Source organism: Schistocerca cancellata, chromosome 1, assembly GCF_023864275.1.
Source record: "Schistocerca cancellata isolate TAMUIC-IGC-003103 chromosome 1, iqSchCanc2.1, whole genome shotgun sequence".
In the NCBI taxonomy this organism is placed as follows: domain Eukaryota; kingdom Metazoa; phylum Arthropoda; class Insecta; order Orthoptera; family Acrididae; genus Schistocerca; species Schistocerca cancellata.
Window position 1 is genome coordinate 923,536,243 of NC_064626.1, and position 10,171 is coordinate 923,546,413.

Below are 10,171 nucleotides of genomic sequence, written 5' to 3' on the forward strand. Positions count from 1 at the left end.
TAATTAAATTTGTTCGTCTTGTGCATAGTGCCTTCCGTGTTTTCCAGTTTCCAGTGTCATTCTACGTCTCGTTGCTCGCATTCCTTAGTCACAACTTTCCCGGTGTCTTGCTTAGCTTGTCAAGTTGTTTCTTCTCCCATCGTCCTTACTATTTTTATCTTAGTATCTCATTTCGTTGTTTGCCTGTGTGTCGCATAGTCATGTTCAGTGAGTTGGAGCTCATTTAGTAGCTTGTTCTTCTCATTTTGTGACATTGCTATATTGCATCACATTCAGTGCTGTTAAAAGACACCACCATCTTTTATGTTTCCTTTTTAGCAGCAAGAAATGGATAAGGATAGTAATCGTTGTGTGCACCGCGCGGGGTAGCCGCGCGGCCTGGGGCGTCTTGTCACGGTCCGTACGGCACACCCCGTCGGAGGTTCGTGTCCTCCCTCGGGCATTGGTGTGTGTGTCGTCCTTTGCGTAAGTTAGTTTAAAGTGTGTAAGCGTAGTGACCGATGACCTTAGCAGTTTGGTCCCATAAGACCTTACCACAAATTTTCGTTTTCCGTTAATCGTTGTGTGCAGGCATAAGGTGAGCTGGCCTCTATCTAGTAACAGTAAGAAGCTGTGTTTGACACGGTCGACCAGCTTCAGGTTGCAGTAAGCGAACTTCGGACACCAGTGGCGAAAGCTGTAGCCCGTCTGGTGCTTCTGGTAACCCCTGATGTTATTGCGTCTTCGATGCGCAACATTTGAGCAGTTTGCCCTCTCTGGTGGGCGAATGGCGAGGCGCATGAGCCATGCCTCCCGTAACAAGGTAGACGAGCTTATTGTCAGTATAAAATAAAGCCATTCGAGCAGATTAACAATGGTGAACGTACTTGATGGCCGCTGGGTGTTTTTACCGTTACTGGAACTGCTTAGGCGCAGACCTCAACACAGTAAGCCCAGAGGACGTACATGTCAGGCGTTTCGCCATCATGCGGACTCTGAAAAAGGTCTGATCACCGGCACACATAGTGAAAATTGTTAGCCTCTTCTGGGCCTCTCATATTTATCAGTGTAGAAATTACATCAAGCACAGTTAATTTAATTTGCATTCTGCTTTATTAAATGATGAGAACATGAGTGATTACGAGATTCGCAAGCAGTTAATGCTATAGTTGCCTCTACTTTATTTCATTTCAGTCCCTTCATCTAACATTTCTGCATGTGGGAACTGACACTGAGCTTTGTTTCGTGCCTCGGACTTGCAGTTCACGCAGGTAGATTAAGCGGGATTTCCTACAGGTTACCGGTGCGCGACAACCCTGAGAGAATTCCTGGGATGTTGGCATTCCAGCCAAGTCGCTTAAGTAGGTGCACAGTGACACCTGCACTGTATGTATAGTGAAATATGGTTAATATAATAGGAAACCAGCCCATGGGGTACAAAGGCCAGACCGAGCCATACTTCGAAGAAAGGAGAGAGCTTAAGTTGAGAAGCCTGCTCCGCTGGAATGCAGCGAGGCAAAATAAAGATAGAACCTTTTTGAGAGTATTTTTGGAGACGTAATCACTACATATTTTGCGGTTCTGCTTTCATGTAACCGATAGCATAGAGAAGAACCGCTATCGCCGTGAGAAGCGCAGAATTTAGCAATTGCCATGAGCAGAATGCTCCTGACTGACTTCTCCGTACTTACTACTCTTGTGGGAGGTAAACGTCGTTGCAGATTACTGTAAATGGGGTGGCACCTCGCTTTTGTCAGGGCGGAAGCCGCAGAGGGGAGGAAGGGGCTTTCTGATTCTAATATTCGAGGGACGCTAAAGATTCTGATTCTTGGTCTGGCGAGTAAGCTTCGCGATAGTCAGGCAGTCTTTGATGAGTGCAAGCTTGCCAAGATTGAACTTAGCAATCAGATGTCCAGCACTTGGTGGTGCAGTTGACTTAGGCATCTGCATCGATTGATCATGGAGGCTCACGGGCACATGCCACTCACGAGTCAGCCGGAGCATGCCACAACTCAGCTTCGCCCCATTTGCTGCCGCGAAAGTTAAGTCCAGCGGTGGTAAGATTGGAGCGCTATACAAGAGATTGACGCTATAATATAGAGCAGTTTGGTTCGGAGTTCTGTTCGTTGCAGTGAGCTAAATTCAGGAGTGTCTAGTATTCATACAGCGTGTAAGATTCAGAGACGCTTCATGATTTTTCTTTTTTTTTTATTATTTACCTTCCTTCCTTTTCTGTAGTTGTTTGAAGGGATTACTCATGTTATTAATTGATGTAGAAGATATCCGTGAAGTTTAATTATGCAAAGTGTAGCGGTCCTTCTCTTCCCAATGATTTTCACTGCGGGTTTGTCCTCTGCTATTCAGTTCAATTTCCAGTGATAAATTACTGGCGATTAATGTAGCGTCGTTTCTTCATTTGCTGAACTTTTAACTTTCATTTTCCAGTGATTTCCGCTGATGGCGACCCTGTTTCATTTTAATGTTTTACTTTTACTGATTCATTTTACTGTCGGTTCGTTGTTTTTAACCGGATTTAACTGAATAAATTTTGCTGAATCCATGAATTTCATTCGGTAGTGGGAATGGAAACCTTTGATAATGATTCTAACCCATTTTCCACCGTAAGCTAATTATTACGGCCAAGCTAGTATCTAGTGGGGCTATGGGCATTCTTTCCGCGCAATAGCTTCATTTTCAAAGTAATTACTAGTTTCATGGGGGCTCGCTGCAGCGTTTGATCTGGCATGCCAGACAAAGCGAAAGTTTAACCTTGTCAGCCCAGGACGCACTAGTAGAGGTACATCTTTATGTTCATACGCGAAGCCTGCCACAGGGAAGGACAGGAAGTATCACACCAATAGATCGCACAGACCGTTAGATGTGCTGCAATGGCTCCAGGACGATTGGTAATGAAAATGAAAGGGGTAAGATTAGTCCCGTCGACAGCGAGGTCATTGGAGACAGAGCACAAGCTCATATTACGAAAGGATGGGGAAGGAAATCAGTGTGCACTTTTCAAAGAACCATCCCAGCATTTGCCTGGTACTTCTTAGGGAAATCACGGGAAACCTAAATTTGGATGGCCGGACAGGTATTTGCACCATGGTCCTCCCGAATGCAAGTCCAGTGTCCTAACCAATGCACCACATCGCTCTTTTACTAACGACAGTGACAAAAAAGGAAAGACTGAACTTCCTCCAGAGCATTTTATCTAGCAGCATCAAGGCTGGGGGATTTCCTTGCATGCGTCAGCTGTTACGGAAATTTAAAGGGAACTAACAAGACTGATGGCACTCAGATAACTTCTTCCTCTTCCTCTTGAACTCCAGGCCAAATCATTGCCGCATAGATCCCACTGTGCAGTCTTTCCGAAAAGTTCAAGCGATTAGTTTGTGGGGAGAAGGGTGCTGTACTTGTTGTTATGAGTAATCATGAAACAAATGGCAGAGAGAGAGCAAAACAGGAGCTGTCACACAGCCTGCTTCTGCAGAATAGCACCATGGAGACCGGGAAACTTTATGTCTCCATTGTCATCAGCAGTGTCGTATGCTGTCACTCGAAGAAACACAGAAACAAAATTCAGCAAAACTCTGTGAAGCAGTCATTTGTATCGACAAAGTTCACCTGCAGACGACAACTCCATCAGCTCCAGAATCGCTAAGAGAGTACTTTTACCAAAAATCAGAGCTACGAGCTTGATTTACACTTTAACACAGTGTACAACAAAAATGAGAAGCAGAAGATTCAAAAATGGTTCAAATGGCTCTGAGCACTATGGGACTTAACATCTGTGGTCATCAGTCCCCTAGAACTTAGAGCTACTTAAACCTAACTAACCTAAGGATATCACACACATCCATGCCCGAAGCAGGATTCGAACCTGCGACCATAGCGGTCGCGTGGTTCCAGACTGAAGCGCCTAGAACCGCATGGCCACACCGGCCGGCCAGAAGCAGAAGACATATGTTTTCCGATGTCAATGTATGGCATACATGATCAGAGTTGAAATTCTCTGCGACAGGTAGAACGGCCTCCAGAGTGCGTTACTATTGTTCGTATTTACTTTTATCACCAGGCCTGTTAGGGTATATAAGGGGCGTGAAAAGCGTCAGATGTTGAGTGATCGCTGTGAAGGACACTGAGATATGCATTCGCGTTTAAGATAGCATTACGAGCACATGACAGGGTTTGAAAGGGACCTCATTCTGCACCTCCATTTGGCCGGTTGGTCGAATAGTGAGCTATTCAGATTTGTGAGACATTCGGTTGTGACAGTGACCCGATGTTGGTTGGACTGCTGGAGAACGTGAGGATAGGAGTGCTCGTCTTCAGAGTTCCGGTAGACCACGTCTGACCACCACAAGGGAGGATAACCGTATTGTGCTCCAAGCACATCGTAACCCCCTCCAGCGGAGTTTCATTTCGCTTCCTCCGTTTCTTCAAGGTGCTTAAGTTTTTGTCAGGCAGCTGTGGCTGCACGAAAAGCATTATTCAACTTGGTGGCGTTGCTGCCATGGTTCCTCCGAGCCATAATCCGTAGGTAGCGGTCATCCACTGCAGCAGAAGCCCTTGGGCTGCCTGAGCACGTCATCGACAGTTCCTGTCTCTCTGTATCTCCTCCATGTCCGAACAACATCGATTTGGTTCACTCCGAGACGCCTGGACACTTCCCTTGTTGAGAGCCCTTCCTGGCACAAAGTAACAATGAGGACGCGATCGAACCACGGTATTGACCGTCTAGGCATGGTTGTACTACAGACACCTCGAGCCGTGTACCCCCTTCCTAGTGGAATGACTGGAACTGATCGGCTGTCAGGCCCCCTCCATTTAATGCTGCTCATGCATGGTTGTTTACAACTTTGGGAGGGTTTATTGACATCTCTGAGCAGTCAAAGGGACTGTGTCTGTGATACAACATCCACAGTCAACGTCTATCTTCAGGAGTTCTGGGAACAGGGGTGATGCTAAACTTTTTTTTATGTGTGTATATCGCTCTAAGTATATGTTCCAAAGAGCACAACGTTATGTGAAATTTGGGTCAAGTTTTCCTATCGTCCAATCAAAGCGATTTTGACAATTTCTTCCATAAAACAAACGTACGCGTTTTGGGGCTGATAAGGTATTTGGAGCTGTCTGGCATTCTTTGAGAGTTACACTACTTCAGATACATCGCTGCTATACCAGGTGGTTATAATTAAAGTGTGTCGCACACTCTGCGAGATTCGAGATGGAAGAGTTAGAGAAGCAACGCATCTGCATTAAATTTTGAGTGAAACTCTTGAAAAACTTTGCAGAGATACGCCAAATGATGCAGGAAACCTATGGTTAATGAGTGCTTATGCCGTACTTGGTTTACGCGGTTTAAAAATGGCCGGACGGAAGTTACACATGACCATTGTTCGGGACGCCTTTCGACGTCTGCCGACAATGCTCCTGTCACGAACGTCAAGGAAACTGTACGTGCCAGTCGAAGACTGACTGTACTAAACTACAGAAAAATGTAACATTTCGGTTGGATCATGTTGCGAAATCCTGACACAGCATCTTGAAGCCAACACTGAAATTAATTTTTGCAGCGTCAGTCGGTTCGTCATTGACGCTGTCACGTTCCGAACTTTATATTTGCACACTGAGTGTACCAATGTATACAAACATAGCTTACCACTTAGCGCGCAAATGGGCAAAACATCTGAACTGTCTTCTCCAGCCCAGGTTGTTAAACAGACATTCTAAATAAATATGAACATGGCCCTGTAAGACAGCTAAAATCAGGTGTGGATGATAACAAAAATAAGTAGAAATGCTGCTGTCACGTAACTAGAATACATGAATTAATAAAGGTTAAAGTTGGAGTCTATTCTACAAAGACAAAACAGCTATTCCCTTTTTTATTCTACATACAATTTATCAACTGTGCTTTCAGGGGTCAAGTGATACACAAAAATCATGTTCAATTACTTTTGATACTTAATAACAAAATATTTAACTCTTGGACATATTGAACTGACGATTATTAAAATCGATATCACTAAACATAAAAAATGTTCAAATGTGTGTGAAATCTTACGGGACTTAACTGCTAAGGTCATCAGTCCCTAAGCTTACACACTACTTAACCTAAATTATCATAAGGACAAACACACACACCCATGCCCCCCATTCCCAAGGGAGGACTCGAACCTCTGCCGGGACCAGCCGCACAGTCCATGACTGCAGCGCCTTAGAACGCTCGGATAATCCCGCGAGGCCATAAAAAAATAAATAAATAAATAAAACATTAAAAAAAATTATCACAGGAAAGAATGATTAAAAATCTTCATCAACTCATTTACATCTACATTGTCATAGCTGGTCAATGTACTGAGTTGGTGAAGAATAAATTTATTTTTTGTACCAATGTAAAAACTCTCACGTACTCAATGTGAGGGTAGGTTAGTATCCTAGCTTTTGATATCCAATGATCAAAGCATACGCAAGTTGAAGTGAACAATTCTAGACTCGACATTTACTGTGGCCTATTGCGCGATGGCACTTCACCAAGCGGACTCTGCAACGATGTTGTCTCCGTGATGGATCTGAAACGTTAATTCCCTACTCTGGCCTTGACTGAATTCACTCAGTCTCAACTTTCTGCGTTCCGTAGAACATTAATCTTTCCCTAGTAGAAATAATGGCTATTGGACACTCGCTAAGGGTGGAGCGATATTCACTATTTCTTTGCAAGCAAAAATTTCCGCAGGAATAATAATCTACCTGAGAGCGCAGTCTTTCGTGACGGCACTTATATGTAAAACATTCTCGGTTTTCTTGCCGCGTCAGTTCGGGATAAAATGTCGAGCTTTCGACAATAGCCTCCATCGTCATCGTCAAGAACAACTGACTATCTTCACTGCTGCTGTGATGGCCTTTTATAGCCCATGGGCAGCTTCCGATTGGTCGGCTTGTGACTGGTCGGCGATTACGTACGGCTGTCGCAGACGGTGTCAATATGTGCGCTAGTGGCGCCACAGATAAGTGTTTAATTCTGTTCTCTTTATGTTTCATTCTTCTTTAATTCCCTTATATTTTCTAGTTAAGTTAAATTTTGAACATTTTCAGTATGAAATTCGTGCCATACGTCAGCTGCCTTTAAGTGCATCGTTTGTCTTTAAAGCTCTTCTTTGTTACTATAGCCATTCTTGTCAAGGGCGTGTTCGTTTTCATTTTCGACTGGTTTGAGCATCCTGTCCAAGTAAGAACATTCCACAATCCTGTGTGTTTCAACAGTAATTTGGAAACCACTTCTTATTAGGAAGGGATCAAATGGCTCTGAGCACTATGGGACTTAACTTCTAAGGTCATCAGTCCCCTAGAACTTAGAACTACTTAAACCTAACTAACCTAAGGACATCACACACATCCATGCCCGAGGCAGGATTCGAACCTGCGACCGTAGCGGTCGCGCGGTTCCAGACTGTAGCGCCTAGAACCGCTCGGCCACTCCGGTCGGCTTTCAAAGATTTAACAGCAACAACAGTGTAAGTCAACAAGTGTTGAGCTTTGTTAAGAATGGGTCGATGACTGTGCATCCAAGACGTGAATCCTGCTCTCATTCTTTAGGCTTAAAGCCATGCGACTTCTGCTAGCTGATGTGCCAGTCAAAGGGCAAACGATACCCACATTCCGGAAATCTAAGAATAATAGACGAGCTCTTTGAAAATTTCGGAACTGCCGATAACGTCAATCGGCAAATTAAATTTTATCCTGAAACTACTAACACACTACTCGCGTCTCTACTTCCCAATTTTGCTTTTATATTTACTGGTGTACCTTCCACTCTGGGCGCACATCATCAGGTCACGAGTGAATACGCTAATGAACAATTGGGTTAGTGACATGTGCCTACACGTTGATGATTAAAATTACAACAGCCTGAAGCCGGCATGCAACAAACGCCAAACTCGCATTAATTGAACTGCTTGCTTGAACATGTAAATGAGTAGAATTTTAGCGGAACCGCACAAATTAGGTAGGTGCAAAGCCATCTAAATTTTGTGTACAAGGGAAGGTTAAACATCGAGTTTTTTATTTTAGGGTTTGTTGCTTGTGAGGAGATCGTGTTATCTATAATGATAAGGCCGCTGCGCGCGTAAATTCAAGCGGCCCGCCAGAGACATGGTCGCCAAACGCGTTCTTTATTTAGTTTCCTAAAATCAAACAAGAGAGCGATACAAAAATTGCACATCAGATGGCAGTAAGGATCGAACCCGAGCCAGAGGCAAAACAGTTTCGCGTGCTATCGGACGATGTGAGAATAACAGACACGAACAACTGGCGACGCTTGAATTTGCGCAGGTAACGGCCCGATTGGTTAACGTCAGTGCTAATTAACTCGGAAACGGCGCAGTATATCAAATTTTTTTCTGAACAGTTATTCCCTAGCACAGCCACCCTGCGACACCCTGACAAGTTTTTCAAACTGTTTCTGACCACCAAGTAAAAAAACAAGTCGTTGTTTAATGTTGTTTCCAAAAATCCCGAGAAGTTCTTGTCCGATTTGCATCAGATTTGTACACAATAATCTATTGAACATTCAGACGAATATAGGGCATATATTTTTTAATATATGAGATGTAAAAATATATGTGTGATATTTAAAAGGGAAACGCTCTTACCAAAATTCTAGAAAAGTCCTTTACCGATTTACTTCCAATTATTACACGATACTCTAATGAACATTCAGACGGACACTGGCTAAATTTTTTTTAAACGACAATATGCAGGTTTTTTGTTAGAACGGACTGCGGAAAAGAGAATGTCGTGCCGCGATGTGAGAATGTACGGTTACGTTTTCTTTCTTGCAGTCACTTTTTACTAAGATAGCAAGGTACGTAAGCTATTAGACAGATTGTTTCTCACATGTTATTTCTGCTTGTATATACAGGGTGAATCATCTAGAACTTGCCGGCCGCGGTGGCCGTGCGGTTCTGGCGCTGCAGTCCGGAACCGCGGGACTGCTACGGTCGCAGGTTCGAATCCTGCCTCGGGCATGGGTGTGTGTGATGTCCTTAGGTTAGTTAGGTTTAAGAAGTTCTAAGTTCTAGGAGACTTATGACCTAACATGTTGAGTCCCATAGTGCTCAGAGCCATTTGAACCATTTGAACCATCTAGAACTTGCACCGCAGATATTGCGGAAATGGAAATTGGTATGATGTGCGGTTTCAATAGGACGATGCCTATTGACATTAACAAACTAATAGTAGGGTAAATTAGAATGTCAGTAGTGTTTATCGCAGCATTCTAGTGCGAGTCGCCTACGAGATATCGTATTTTGGAAAGTTGCCACACCGACACATGTTCGTGGCATTCAACCCGCGTAGACGCTAGGTACGATGTTATTTTTGCTGACGGTGGGTTTGTGTGTAGCTTGAGTGCACTGCGATCTGTTAGCCAGTTAGTGCGTGACAATCCAAACAGTTGGTCGTGAGTAGAGAATAGGATTTACCAGTGCAGAAAAAGACGACATGCTCTTGGTGTATGAAGAGTGTAGGAAGAATGCAGTTCGTTCTTGTACGGTGTATGCGGCAATATATCCCAAAGACGTCAATCATATCGGCAATTATTTACCAGCGTCTTTAACCACTTACATGAAAGTCGTATTATAACATCTAGACAACGTAACAGAAGGTGGTGGTGGTGGTGGTGGTGGTTAGTGTTTAACGTCCCGTCGACAACGAGGTCATTAGAGACGGAGCGCAAGCTCGGGTTAGGGAAGGATTGGGAAGGACATCGGCCGTGCCCTTTCAAAGGAACCATCCCGGCATTTGCCTGAAACGATTTAGGGAAATCACGGAAAACCTAAATCAGGATGGCCGGAGACGGGATTGAACCGTCGTCCTCCCGAATGCGAGTCCAGTGTGCTAACCACTGCGCCACCTCGCCCGGTCATAACAGAAGGAAACAAGTGACGACAGAAGAGGGAAAAATTAATGTTCATGCTGCTGTTTAGGGATGAAGCCACATTCACAAATCGCGGCCGGTAAACCGCCGATAGATGCACTATTAGTCTTTTCACAGTCCCCGTTGGCTGTGTCAGATGGAACAGCAGCGTCCATGGAGTGTGGTGTGGGATAGTGAACCATCGGCTCATAGGCTCGTTTTTCATAGAAAGAACACTGAACTCGCACAAGTATCGCAGCCTCCTAAAAGCCC

At 44.3% G+C, this 10,171-nt stretch overlaps 1 non-coding gene across 1 annotated transcript; it reads right to left on the bottom strand.

Annotated features, from left to right (window-relative positions):
• Nucleotides 1-9,828: 9,828 nt before the first annotated feature.
• On the bottom strand, nt 9,829-9,901 carry Trnaa-cgc (transfer RNA alanine (anticodon CGC)). The gene has a single exon. It is a non-coding gene; the product is annotated as a tRNA-Ala (tRNA).
• Nucleotides 9,902-10,171: the final 270 nt, after the last annotated feature.